The 14,618-nt window shown below is 40.8% G+C and overlaps 1 protein-coding gene across 3 annotated transcripts in view; it reads left to right on the plus strand.

Moving 5' to 3' along the window:
* Window positions 1-14,618, plus strand: part of FBXO42 (F-box protein 42) — a 297,111-nt gene that overhangs the window by 16,981 nt on the left and 265,512 nt on the right. The window contains exon 1 of one of the 3 annotated variants that reach the window (XM_069240724.1): window positions 13,712-13,769. The exons of the other annotated variants lie outside the window; for them this stretch is intronic. The gene's annotated coding sequence lies outside the window, so the exon portion shown is untranslated. Of the gene's footprint in view, window positions 1-13,711; window positions 13,770-14,618 lie in introns of those variants that run through there. 3 annotated transcript variants of the gene reach the window in all.

A 14,618-nucleotide genomic window follows, 5' to 3' on the forward strand; every position in this document is an offset into this window, starting at 1 on the left:
TACAGGTACAAGTCCCAGCCGTAGGTTTGGACTTTGCTAAACCCTGATCACGATAGCATTTCTATAGTTAATAGCAGTTTTTGTTTTTGGTACTAAAAAAGGCTATGCTTTGTCTTGATGATGTTATCTCCGAGCTGGGAATCTGATCTTTGGATTTGGTATTTTTTTTGGTGTTGACTCGCAGATAATTTGAACCTGTGGTCTTCCGTGATATTCAGCCAATTTCTCAGATAAGATTACCTTCACTTGGTTTGCTTTTTCAGTGGCTGTGCACTGGAGCTACCTTCCACAGGTCATTTGCTTTTAGTCAAACCTGCAGAATTTAGAAATTCTTAAAACAAAACAAAACTAGTTGTTTGTGTCTGATTAATACTGCTGATTGTTTTAAAATTGACTGTATCCAATCCCCTGTTGTTACTGCCACCTGTATTGGTTGGTTTTCATAGTTCCAAAAAGCTGTGCTGGGGAAGCATTTTTTTTCGTACATCACTCTCTGATTTCCACATTAAATAGATTGTGTGCTTTTTGGCATTACTCTTAAAGTCACAATTCTAGTGTGAGAACAACTCTTGTTTTACAAATTGTTATCTTGAAATTAGTACCAGTGTGGATGGCTGTCAAGAGAAAAACTGTATTAGTGCAGACCTTGCAGCAAATGTATTTCACCCCTTTTATGTTGTGGGAAGGCTGCAAAACAATTCTTCCAGCAGCTTCACTTTTATAGGGTAGTTCCTCAGAGCGCCACAATGGCGACTGTTCATTTTTTAGGTCAAGGATGCAAGGGCTTGTCGACATTTTGTAAGTATTCTGTGTGCTTTCAACTGTGCCCATCTCACGTCCACTTTCATTTGTTAGTGGTTTTGGTAAATGCTTTGTTTGTCTTGCCTTGGGGCGGTTTTACCTCATTGCAGACTGACCTTGTTAAATAGATTATTGCACAATCGCCGATATACTTCAGCGTGGGTGAACTTTTTTTTTTTTTTTTTTCATTTGTGTCTTCCCTTTTGCTCCATGGCGGCCATGGTGCTCACAGGGCAAAATCCATTGGCCGTATTGAAGGGTGCGTTGGGGGGGGGGGGGGGGGGGGGAAATTGTTAGCCAGCCAGTAACTCTGATGGTGGGGTGGTCAAAGTGATAATCTATTAGAATTAGCGTGGCAGATATAAATTGGAATGCTAAATGGCAACATTTTCATTTTTGGATGCAGAAAGAGGAAGAAATGGAAGTGCTTCAGTTTTTATATGCACGGGCACTGGAATTATGTGGCAGGATAAGACAAAATCATGAATCAAGGATGACCAATTTATGTGGCAAGATAAGTCAGGTTATGAATTTACAAACAGTAGCTCTAACTCAAGCAATGCGAAACCTAGTGCATTACAAATGCTTGTAATATTAGTTACTGCCGTTTATCAATGACATAGCTGAATCTGTAGAATGTTCAATTTAGCTTATTTATCTGTATTAACAAAGTGTAATTTGACAGACTGTTGTCCTTTATGGGTTATTGTGAGATCTCATCTTTCTCATTTTGTTAGCATAGACATCTAATCAAATGGCGTGGGTACCGCTTGTGACTTCGAAACCTTTATATTGCTGTTCACTAATATAATTCCTTTCGCTGACCAAAAACAATACTGTCTAAACTTTTTTTTTTTTCTTCTACTACTTCTGTGAAAAAACGTAGATGTCAAGTTATTATTATTATTATTATTATTATTTTTTAATTATTTTTTTTTGGGAAGGGTACAAGTCTGTTAGGTGCAGCTGTAACTTCCTCATCACTGCCTTGATTTATCACATCATCCACTGCCCAGTGACGTAGCTTCCAAGAAGTGAGGTCCAGATTGGTTTTCTATGAATGTGCTTTCCACTTGGCTAAATTAATTTTTTGATAATGTATGCTATTATGTGTTGATATAAGCGTGTCATGGTAAAACTGATGACCTGAGAGAGAATTCGGAAAGTTCTGTAGTTGTTAGCTCCATAAAATAGAGGCAGCACAAGACTAGAAAGAAATGAATTTTTGAGCAGGAAATTCCCGTTTGTCATTGGTTGCCTTTGCACAGGTTTTTTGTGGACTTGAAAGCTGGTTGGATTACGTCTAAGTTTGTAAATTACTGTCCCCTTACCAAGACAAAGCATTTTTTTAAATTACTTTGCATAGTATTGCTTTTCCCATTAATTTGCTGTGACTGGAAGTGACTAAATAGGTGCGCACCTTACTTGGCTGCCTGCTCCATTGATTACTCTTCATCTCGTAGGTATAAGTGTTCACAGCAGGTGCAGGATCTTTCATATACATTTATATATTTGTGCATTTTGCAGCCATTTTTAAAGGCTACTATATTTTCACTGACAGCTGAATTTGCAAATTTCTTGTCCATAGCCCTTCACTTTCCTCTGGATGGACTTTTTTTTTATTATTTTTTTTTTAATATCACAATTCCTCCCTTCTCTTTTACAGCAGAGACGATGAACTGAGATTTGTGTGCATTCTTTTACTAATAGTTTCTGCAAATGTCTGCCCCATTGTGATGCACCAGTGTAGTTTCTCATGCCTCTGAATAATCGGTGAAGTGTGCAGGATTTCAAAATTAATTTCCTTTTTCAGTGCGTCAGCAGGTGTTAGAGTAAACCTGTCTGCACCAACCTTTTTTCTCAACCTGTTGATTGCTAAGTAACCTTGAGCAGTGCCATCTGTCCACTTCTCCCATCACTTTTCTATGATATCCATTTAAGGTGCTGCAGTCTTATAACAAATCAAACCATTACTAGAAGATCAACATATTAGATTTAATTTCTCACAAGCATTGCACTTAGCCTTCATTGTATAGTATTTTTTTTTTTTATAGATCTGTACCACTGAGGCATCTAGGCACTCTTGGTGGATAGGTAGAATGCAGCCCTAAAGGTTGTATTTGGTAGAAAGAGTGGTTTATAATGTGGCCTATATAGGGAGGGTTCTTGTATTGTGCATAATGACAGGAGGGGTACTTTAGCCCTGTCACGTGTGAGTGCCCTTGAACTAGGAGTCGAGAGATGATGAATGTGACAGAGCTTTGCATTTTACATTCCCTGTTATCTCCGAGAGGGTTGTTAAATCTGTTTCTTGCATAGGGTAGGATATAAAATTATCTGTTGCCAATAGCTAGGGTTAACTGCCATTCTGAATGGGATGGAATTGTTTTTATCTTTGCTGGATGAGATTTCCAGAGTAGTCTAACCTGGACAGAAGATGTTCCAGTGATGCATAACTTCTTGAGCCGATTATAGAAGCAGGTCTGCTATTGGATAATGTATTATCTTTGTATATTAGAAGTTACACGAGTGATTGATAGTCCAGTGCTGTGAGTGACCTTGTAGGCAATTGAGAGTGCCTAGGAGGAGGAGGAGGATTACATGGCCACAGCCAGTGGAGAGTTTGAAGGGCTGGGTGATCGTATAGAGGGTTGGGGCGATGATTTATGGGCAGGATTTTTTTGGATGAGGCAGTTTTTAAAACTGGTATGTTCCTGGGTACACGCTAGATAGTCTAAATGTAACAGGAATTTGGTGTAATAAGCTGTCTGATCCTTGAGTGCTTAAATATTCATCAGTGTCTGTATGGTGTGGTATTTTCATTATTTTATGCTGTTCTTGCCGTACCACTTCCGAGGCCTAAAAGATTTTTCTACGTGGTCTAGTTGCATTATTTATATAGCACTACACACTGCTAACATGATTGTAAACGGGTGTTGAATTTACTAAAATGTCTACTTGTCCATGGGACTGGTTGCTTCATAAATCTACTTGTCCTGTAAACAAATCTACTTGTCCTTTTGGTGCCATGTAGTGCAGCGACAAATTATAGCAGCAATGTCATTATGAAAGAGCTCTGATAATAGCCTCTCTGATTATGCCAGGGCTTATTCTATAGTAGGGGTAGAATACTAGCATTTTCAAGCCCTACTATACCAATTTACTTATTTTGCCACTTTTCTGCAGATCTACATACTGGGGCTGGGGGAAGCAGTAAGCAATAGTTCAGGGCTGGAATGCCATGGAGTCTGTGCAAGCCTACTAAAATGCAGGTTTTAAAGATTTTCACCAGCATTCCCATACTGACAAAGGTTGGAAATGTGCTACTGACAAGGACAGAAGTAGAAGTTCTTCCATGGTTGGGGAAAAAAGTGGTTGGAGGGAAAGTGAACTTGAAAACGCTCAATAGATATTCGCATGAGCAAATCTACACATGCATATTTGCTTGTGCTAAAATATAGTTAACAAATATTATTTAGCAGTCCGATTTTCTGTTCTACTTCTGCAAATTCTCATGAATTATTGAAATCCACTAATGCAAAGACCTACCTCGCTGCACTACATGGCACCAAAGGGACAAGTACATTTGTTTACAGGACAAGTAGATTTATGAAGCAAATAGTCCCATGGTCAAGTAGATATTTTAGTAAATTCCACACCCCTGAGGACTTTCCTTGCCACATAAATTGCTCAACCGTGTATCATAATTTAGTCTTTTCCTGCCATGTTTTGGTGGTCACTGGCTGCTACTGACATCAGAAATCAAAAGCCCTTGAGGAGAGACAAGAAGTTGATTGCTCTACCTCGAGTCGTGTAAATGTTTGAACAGAAATGTGAAAATAGGGCTGGAAAGGTATTTTCTTTTTATTTTAACAGTATGAAAAGTCTTGCAAACATTCTTGCCTCTCATTTCAATGAGCAGAGCAGCCTAAGAAGAGTTATGGCCCCAATAAAGGAGATAAGCATTGCCCTGTGTGCCATGTGAGTGGTGGCAGGGAGGGACCCTGGAAAGAGACTTCGAGATGTGATGCAAGGCTAAGCAAATTTCACATCATTGCTTCTAGGTTTAGCTACCAGAAAGGGCACATTCTGGCTTTCGTGAGCAGTGAGCTAAACAGGGTGTTTCATTTGTAAAATAAGCATATTTTAGGAGCCAGCGATAAATGCGGACAGCACTGGAATAAAGCTTAAACAAATGTCAGCCACGTGGAAGGGGATGGGAGGAGCCTAATGCTACAATGAAACGCAGGCAGCTACCAGCCTGACGGGAGCACCAAAGAAATGACAGATAGTCTGTCAGAGCAACAATTAAAGAAACCAAAGTGGAACAATACAGTAGTTGGTCACTGATCTGAAACTGAAAAAGAAGGGAGGAAAAGGCAGAACTGACCACTAGCGAGCAAGAATATTTAAAGGACACTGCAACCAACTAATGAAATCGCTTTAAGCCATAAGAAGTATGCTAAAAGTATACAGAAGGTTGAATGCTTCGCTCAACCTGAAAACTAATCGCTTGAAATGAAGGTGAGTGGGGCAGCTAGGTTAGTGTCTCTGGAAAGCCTTTTAAGTCATACTGGAATACACAGACAATCCGGACCTGAATTTCTTTTCTTTTTACTCTTTAGACTTTTGTCAATGCAGTGCATTTCCGCATTCTCATTGGAGAGACTCCTAGTTAAGAGGTCCTCCACAGAATTGGTCTTATCCTCCATTACATTCAGGGACTGTTAATATATACAAAAAAACCTCTTACTTTACAGCTTCTTTTGAAGTAATTTTTTACATGTAGTTATCAAAAAATATATTGTAATATCCCGTTGGTTTACTGTTGCTGGCCTTAAACATTTTCTTTATGCATCCCATTCTCAATAGTTGTTAAAGTGTGATCCTAGTTGTTATAAGTATCTTACCCAAGAGTGACAAATTAGTGGTTCATTGGAGGTATGGTTAAATCACCAAGTAGTATAGGGCATCTACTTACGAGTGACAGTTGAGCAACCCATTTGATAGGTTCTGCCTAAAGAAACAAACTATCAGCCCATGGAGGCACTGTGGTGCATTACAACTACTAAGGAGCATCTGGATAGTAACCTGGTGAATACACTTTAAAATCTCAGAGAAGTAATTCTCAAGCATTGGCACAGCAAGAACATAGAAGTGCTTGGAGCTAAGCCCACTCTTTATCATTTTAGATTTCCTTGTCACTTTCAATTGCTGCTTTTTATTAGTTCCTCAGCTTCTCAATCTTGTTTGTCCCTCCCTGGGAGCATTGCTGTTTAGTCCATCAGTATCCAGCCCAAGGTGGTGTTGTCTTGATGAACACCAAGACTTCTGACTCTTCACAATTCAGCTTTAGGCAATTCCAGTGCTTCCAGTTTGCTATGTCAGTCATGCAACCAACATTTTTCCTGGAAGCCTCTTCGAGTTGGGATATCCAGACCAGTGTTTGAGTATCGTCCGTTTATGATTACGATTAGCTCTCTCGGTCACACAGCTGAGCTATGATCATTGTGGCACACCCCTTCAACTGGGATAAATTGGACAACTCGCATGGGAATTACTTTGAAGGCTCCATTTTCTGAAAATGATTTGAGTAACAAGTGCACAGAGCAGTACAGGTTTTTTTTCTCTCCTTCCCAAGATCAGTGACAGTGGTGAGATAGGACAATACTTTTTCAACAGAAATCTAATGATTACTTTTGCCTCCTTGATTTGCTTTTGCCTGCTGGTTTTTTTTTTTCCCCACTCCACTGATTGGAAGAGAACAACTTGGGGGAACAATGCCAGTTAACACCCGCCTTACACTGAGCTGCTTGGGGGGGGGGGTTAAAGAATTTCTTCCTGACACGTGTTCCACTGTCAAGTCCCCTGTTTTGTACCAGTCGGCAGCAATACCCTGGTCAGTGGCCTCCCAGACCAGAACCCAGGGCCTCTGACAGCAGACGTCCCCCCTTCCTTCACTTGGTAATCTTTTGATTACTTATCAAAAGACATTCAGAAACATCACCACCATATTAAAACCACTCTATTGACTCTTTAATGTGGTCTATATTAAACTCAAAGCCTAAGTTCATGAGTGAACAGGGCTGCGTTTGAATTATAACATGGCATTGAAGGTTGTATTGGTAATAGAAAGGCTCTGCTTTTGACAGAAATTCCTTCATTACATCTCTTTCCTTAATCAATAAGACTTTGCCTCAAAAATATTATTTTGAGGAGAATGAAAATGTCTACCAGCATCTCTCAACATAAGTGAGATATATGTTGGATTCAGGAAAGACTAAAGAGATCCGGATGTGCAGTGTGTGTGGTTTTTTTAAAAAAAAATTAAAAAAATTTTTTGAACATGTTAACATGGGGAAAATTTAGCACCATGGTAGGAATATATGCCCCTGTGTTTTTTTTTTTGTCTTCTTCTCTCGCCCCCTCATATATTTTATAGGTGCCAGTTGCCACTCTATAAGTAGTTAGACAGGTCAGACTTTACATAAGAAGAGTGGCCTTTTATGGAGGGACTAATTATGTTGACACCATAAGGTGCAAGGAAGGAAGAGACTCTTTACCCCAAATTTGGCTGAAAGCTAGATCTTCTTTATCCGCAAAGCATGAGTTGTATATCTCGCCTAAGACTGCGTATGTGCTGTTGCTTATGATGGATGGTTTAAAAAAAAAAAAAAAATCGCTGCAGCATGGATCACAGACTGATTTCACTACTAGTACTCTTCAGCGCTGTTTGCACTTTTTAAGTGGTGAGTGTAAATATTTAGCAGTACCAAAACTTTCTTACACGTGACCAATTTCCGATACATACCTTTTTGCCGCGTGTCTCTTAATAATGATGAAGCTGTAAAAATGCTCCCTTCATTTAAGACTTTTACCATGCAGTGTTGGCTTTCCTAAATTAAAGTTTGCTGCTGTTTTACGTTTTTACTTATTTGTTGGTTAACTCCTTCATTATCTAGTGGATGTTTCACTCATCATCCTTAATTTCAAAACCTAGGTTTAGTTTTAGCCTTTACCCAACCTCTGCTTTGCCATTGCTTGTTGTGACTTGCTGTTAATCTTTCCAGTAGATTAGGAGATATTAAGGTTAAAGAAATAGAAATATATTGAAAGTAGGTTCATTGGGTATTCCGTTAAACTGGCAGCCTTAAAAAAAAAAAAAAAAAAAAAAAAAAAAAAAAAACATTTTGCTCCTACGGGTCTGAGTTCTGTTCTGTGAGAACGAGGTCTCTGATTGGCAGGCTGCATCATCAGAACGAATAATGAAGTAGCTAACTCTGTCCCTGTGTACTGATAATGTTTTCAATATACCATATATCCTGACCCCCTGAACAAAGGCCCCAAATTTCAAGAATGTTTTGGGAGTCACTGTGATTAAGCGTAACTCTAAGTGAATCCTGAGGGGCTGGGAAAATGAAGTTTAAAATAAATATTTGGGGTCTGAGCCTGGGGCTGGCGGGGTTGGGCTGAGGTCTTTCTTCCAACTCTTGTGCTCAGCAGGGAGTTGAGTGCAGAGCCTAGCCACAACCCAGGCCCAGCTGCTAACCCCACACTGTGCATGGGCAAAGGCCGGGTGAGGGTGACCCTGGTCACCATTGTTTTGCCACAGTGGATTTTCATTCAGCTGGGGATTGTGTATGATAAGAGCTTACTTTTATAAAAATGCTGATTCACTAAAAAGGCCAAGGTTTAAAGTAATATAGGGCCAGATGTACCAAAGGATTTTACCCATTCTGTGTCTATGGGAAAAAGCTTTTGTACATATGGCCCATAGTTAGGTATGGTAATATCTTACCTACACCTCAAATTCAGTGAAGAAGACAATGGTTAAAGTGGTGTCATAGTTGGGTGAAAATGTCAGTTAAAATGTAACTTTTTAAACTTAAAAAAAAAAGAAAAAAAAAAAGACACAGATTCATCAGTTTACTGAGCTAATTAGAATTTGTGCTTCCACCATGCTCCTGATTATGACCTGAAATCGCTTCACACCTGCACATGGTCACAAATCAGTTGGAAACAGTAAGTAAACATTGGATTGTAGGCCACTCTTAGCAAGCATTGTTGCACATTTGTAGAAAAAAAATAAAAAAATAACATTCCTCTCACAACATATCCTCTCCCTGCCAGTATGTGATAAAATTAGACCAAAGTCTAGAGGTCTTCAAATCTGCATTACCAAAATTGAATCTTCGTCCACTTTATTACTTTGCAATGTTTCCACTAGTAAAGACTCTTAATACCTCTAGGCATACATTTCTCTGTCTTGGAGGGTATTTGAGGTATCTAACCTCCACATGTGCAACAAAATGCAAGTAGCCACATCTTCAAGAAGTCATACCATACCACAAATCCAGTGTGGAAGTTGACTTCTCACTACAACTATATTTGCTTCTATCTGTAGTTGAAATGCCAGTCACCAGTTGGTACCTCGCTTTTTTTAATTTTTGTTTTTATCCATCCAGCCTGGGTGTATGCCCAGAAGTTATTGCTAAACATGACAGATACGGTTGTCCTACTTTTAGATTTGTCATGCACTTACGGAGCAGTATAAACATGTATTAGGCTTGTCGTTGCAATCCAATGTGCAGTTTAAGCTGCCATGTTGATCTGGCAAAATAAACCTTTTTTTATACATATGTTAACCTGATGGCAGACCCTGCACAGGGCAGGGTGCAGTGTATTTAGAAAGTTGGACATGCACTTTTAAAATTAGTTTTTTCAATACAGCATGGTCCGTTTTTCCCATAGGATAGCATTGGAGTCTCCTTATTACATAAGTGTCATTTCCAAATGAGAAGGGATAATTGGTTAATATTTGGTGTGACTGGATGGACAGGATGGGAGGGAGGAGCTGGGCCCAGCCTCACACCTGAGTAGGCTGTGTCCTATCTCCACGCAAAGGGCTACATACCCCCTGTAATTAGACTGAAACCAGGGAAGGCAGGGCATCATTGCACATCAAAGGCATGCCTTTAGAAGGTTTGCCCTACTTCAAAGGCACCACTCTTTATAAAAGAGGGACCTCAGACACCACTAGTTCAGAACACTTATGGACATTTGGATACTGTGTCATGAAGGAGGACAACTGTGCTACTGAAAGGACTGTCACTCGGCTGGACTGCTACTCTGAAGGAACTGCTGCCTTGCTCTGCTGAGCTGCTACCCTCTTGCCTGGGGAAGAAGAATTGGACCTGCAACCCTCCTTGAACCCAGGATCCTTGTATGACTCAAAGGGCTGGCATCTTGATCATAGCTTCAGCGACATAAAATGCTCCCATGCTGCTCCTGGACCAGTCTTCAATGAGTTCCTGGCTCCCAGGTGGTGCCTCAAGTCCTGGACTCTTAGTGTGGTTTTTAAGCTCTTAACTTCCAGCTTTTGGACCCTTCGCGACTGTGAATGGGCCCATTTGCCCCTGAAACTACTCTGCTCGCACCGAAAATCCGCTGCTAGCCCGTTTCTTCTCACTACAGCATCGACTGCTTGCGGGGGGGACTGCCAGCGCGAAGTGGCAGGCCGCCTGCCCTTGACACCTGGCCTGCTCCTCGCGCCAGGCCGATTGCCACCCCAGAAACTCACTATCCTCCTTGCAACCCCTTTTCTCCTTGCCACCTCAGGGATGTGGAATTCCTATAGCCCGACGCCCGGGACATCTTGTTTGGGGTCCAGGGCAACAAGTTTTTATGTTTACTTTGTCCTTGGGACAAGTAGGCCCAACCCTCTGCAGCACAAACCCTTTAGCTGCCTGTTTACAGAGAGTGGAGCTCTCTGCAGTTGAGGTAATGTGTTTCCAAAAGATAATGCTGTTCGAACTTGTATTTATGGTTCATTATTTGAAAGCCTTCATTATTAGGGTGAGTGCTGTAAATAAATGTTTTAAGGTCACACTTCACTACTGACGTTGGTTCCAGTACAAAAAAAAAAAAAACGTGTATACACATGTTTGAAAAGTTCAGGCTATGAGGCTAAGTATAATGCTCCCAGAATGCTCTCTGATTAGATGCAAATGAAGTGTCATTTAGTAAAATGTGTTGATGCATGCTAGTATTTCCCAAAAATATTTCTAATGGAAAATCAGTTTAACCATTTTCAACACGATTATGGGAAGCATGAAAATAAACAAACACTGACAAAGCCAACTGATCTTACATATTTTTATAAGTCTTTTAGTTTCATCAATGCATGTCTTGTTTTGACATGGCTTTTGTAACACTTTATTGTTGTGGGAGCTACCAGGCCCTCAACATTGTAACAAACACTGGCAAAAAAAAAGAAAAAGTTTTTTAACTCTAAAAGCACACGTTGCCACCAGTGGCATAACAAAGGCCCCACAGCTGCCCTCCAGGGGGCCCCTTCAGCACAGCACCTGCCCTGAGTGAGTCTGGAGAGGGGGCTCCTCCATGTTCTTTGCAAAGGGGCACCCTCCAGTTTCGTTACATCACTGATTGCCACTGTAGTTCCTGACACTGAACAAAACTACTGTGTGCGCCAATATGCTCCTTGTGGAAGAGCAGAATGCGATCACTCACAGTAAAGCCAGCCGAAAGAGAGAGAAATAGAAGTTTAATAAAAACTAAATGTCTTTGTTAACACCAGACCTAATTAGGGACCAAGACCCACATGTAGGTAGCTTTTTGCATGTCGCAAACAGCGACTTTCGCTGTTTGCGACGTGCAAAAAGCACATTGCGATGCACAAACCCAGTTTTGCAATTCAGTAACCTGGTTACCGAATCGCAAAACGAGTTTGCGACTCGCAATTAGGAAGGGGTGTTCCCTTCCTAATTGCGACTCGCAGTGCAATGTACGATTGTTTTGTGACCGCGGGCGCAAACCAATCGCAGTTTGCACCCATTTCAAATGGGTGCTAACACTTTAGCAAAAGGGAAGGGGTCCCCATGGGACCCCTTCCCCATTGTGAATGTCACTGTAAACATTTTTTCAGAGCAGGCAGTGGTCCTGCGGACCACTGCCTGCTCTGAATAAATGAAAAGAAAACGTTTCATTTTTCGTTTTTGTAATGCAGCTCGTTTTCCTTTAAGGAAAACGGGCTGCATTACAAAAAAAGAAAAAAAAATGCTTTATTGAAAAGCAGTCACAGACATGGTGGTCTGCTGTCTCCAGCAGGCCACCATCCCTTTGAGGGCCACCATCCCTGTGAGGGCCGCCATTCGCAAGGGGGTCGCAAATTGCGACCCAACTCATGATTATTCATGAGGTGGGCATTTGCGAAGCCCTTGCAAATCACAGATGGTGTCAGGGACACCATCCTACATTCGGATTTGCGACTCGCAATTTGCGGGTCGCAAATCTGAACCTACCTACATGTGGCCCCACTTTCTTAAAGAAAGTCACAAAAGTGCACCCATGGTATATGTTGTACCCCTATAAAATATTTGTGAACTGTATTTTAGCATGGGTAAATACAATGTGTAGATTTGCTCATGTGAAAATCTATTGAGCATTTGCAAGTTCATTTTCCCTCCAGCCACTTTCTTCCCAACCCTGGAAGAAGTTCTAATTCTGCCATTGTCAGGAGTAAATGTCCAACCTTTCTTATTATGGGAAAATATTAGAGAGAAGCTGGTGAAAATCTTTAAAACATGCAGGTTAGTAGGTTTGCAGACTCAAAGGCATTCCAGCCCTGGAACTATTGCTTACTGCTTCCTCCAGCCCCAGTATGCAGATCTGCAGAAAGGTGGCAAAATAAGGAAATTGCTACAGTAGGGATTGAAACTGCAAGTATTTAAGCCCTACTATGGTAGTAGCCCTGGCATAATCAGGGAGGCTATTATCAGAGCTCTTACATAATGAGATTGCTGCCATAATTTGTCGCCACACTACATGGCACCCAGGGGACAAGTAGATCTTTTTACAGGACAAGTAGATTTGAGAAGCAACCAGTCTCCTGGACAAGTAGATATTTTAATAAATTCCACACCCCTGCACCTTCTTCTACGTGAACGAGACTCTTGGCACCAAAACTTGGGAAGATAACACTTCAGCAGGACTAATCTGGGACTATATCTGACCCGTGTACTTTAGAGGTCGATTTGACCTTTTGACTTTGACTCGTTCCAGTCTGACCGGAGAGCGGGGGTTGGTAGTTTAATGCTTTTAGATGCTAAATTGGAGTTTATTCTTTAAAAATTCTTAACTCTGGTTCTGATGATTGGATTTTCTTAGCTTTGGTCGTGTATCATTTATTAAATGTTGCTCTGATTTTCGAACTTTGTAATATTGTATTTTTGTGGTGTTTGCACTGTTTTACTGTTTGAAGTGTGGCACAAATACTTTATACATTGCCTCCAAGTTAAGCCTGACTGCTCTGTGCCAAGGTACCACAGGGTGAGCACAGGTTAATTTGGGGTTTGCTGTGCCTTACTGTGACTAGGATTGTGGTTGCTGCTTGACCAGAGCTTACACACCAGTCAAGCAGTAAACTAATTTCTATCACCCACCATTCCTTTTAAGGCTGTAGACCTTGTTCCAGTAACCCCCTAGTAGAGGGCAGAGACCACCTGTCCACAAAAATGGACACCCCAGAATAGATCTAGTGTTCAAACAAGCATCCTGCTTATCTTGTCTGGGGTCAGGTCCTAGTATGTCACTTTATAAAGCAGATTCCATCTGACAGATCGATGTACTGGCTAAATATATTATTCGGGCAGCAGATTGGTAATTTGACTGAAACCCCATGACTATTTTGTTCTTTCACCGAAATGTTGTCCACTGCACTTCACCCTGCTACAAAACATGCTGCTGCAAAGCCTGATGGTGCAAGTGGGTATGCTGACCTTTTGTTCAGTCATTTGATATGCTGTCTTTGAATATAAGCGTCAGTGATTTGAAATAAAACCAGCCATTGAATGACTGAATTTTCTGCCTTATTCTTTGCAGAATTTTGGTCATCTCCATTTCTTTGAAAAGGTGCAGCTGTCTCTACAAAATAACTGTTCCTTTTAAAGGTAGGGGTGTGTTCTGAGATTTACAGGTGTTTAGTTGCAGTGGTCATAAGCAGGTTAGCATTTTAGTTCCTTACTGTTGCTCCTCCTCGTACCTTCTTGTCCAGTTCTTCAGTGCTGATTGCCCAGCCCCTACATACCAATCTACTGCCCCCTAACCTTAAGTATCTTCTTAATGGGGTTGGATGTGGAAAACACAAATTTAGACCAAGGTAATCTGAGGTTGGTTACTGCAGAACCGGACTAGGTACTTCACAACTAGCAAAGGTTTAAGTTTTTAAGCAGAGGTTTATCTGTGGTTTGTAAAATTGCACACCTGTGAATTTATATAGGGTGACATACTTGTACTCATCCCCTAGGAATAGGACTAATAGGTGTAACTTATATGCCAAGCATGGGCTTGTGCAGAGAAGTAAGTTGTGTAAAATGTCTGAGTCATCTAGGCGTGGTCAGAGTGCTGTGGTTAAATAGAACTTTGCACCTATTAATCTGATGTAAGATACTTGCATATTTCACATGAATGGGTAGTATAGAATATTTTGACTGCAGTAAGGGTTCTTAATCTTTTTATTTCTGAGGACCCCCATAAATGTCTTTTGGGCATTATCCCCCGCTCCCCCCCCCCCCCCCCAAATAAAATCATCAATTTCTGCAATTTGGGCCTCAAACCAGTACCCTGAACTACAGAAACAAGCATACATTAAACAAATACATAAATTAGTAAATATGTTACTTAATGCACAGACAAAAGATAGATAAAAATCGAAATTTCAAAGGGATGGTTGGAGAGTTTCAGTAAAGCTTCTAGTACATACGTTCGTCTATTTGCTCCTTATGTATGCTTTCTTTTTG

The sequence above is a fragment of the Pleurodeles waltl genome, chromosome 6 (assembly GCF_031143425.1).
Source record: "Pleurodeles waltl isolate 20211129_DDA chromosome 6, aPleWal1.hap1.20221129, whole genome shotgun sequence".
NCBI lineage: Eukaryota > Metazoa > Chordata > Amphibia > Caudata > Salamandridae > Pleurodeles > Pleurodeles waltl.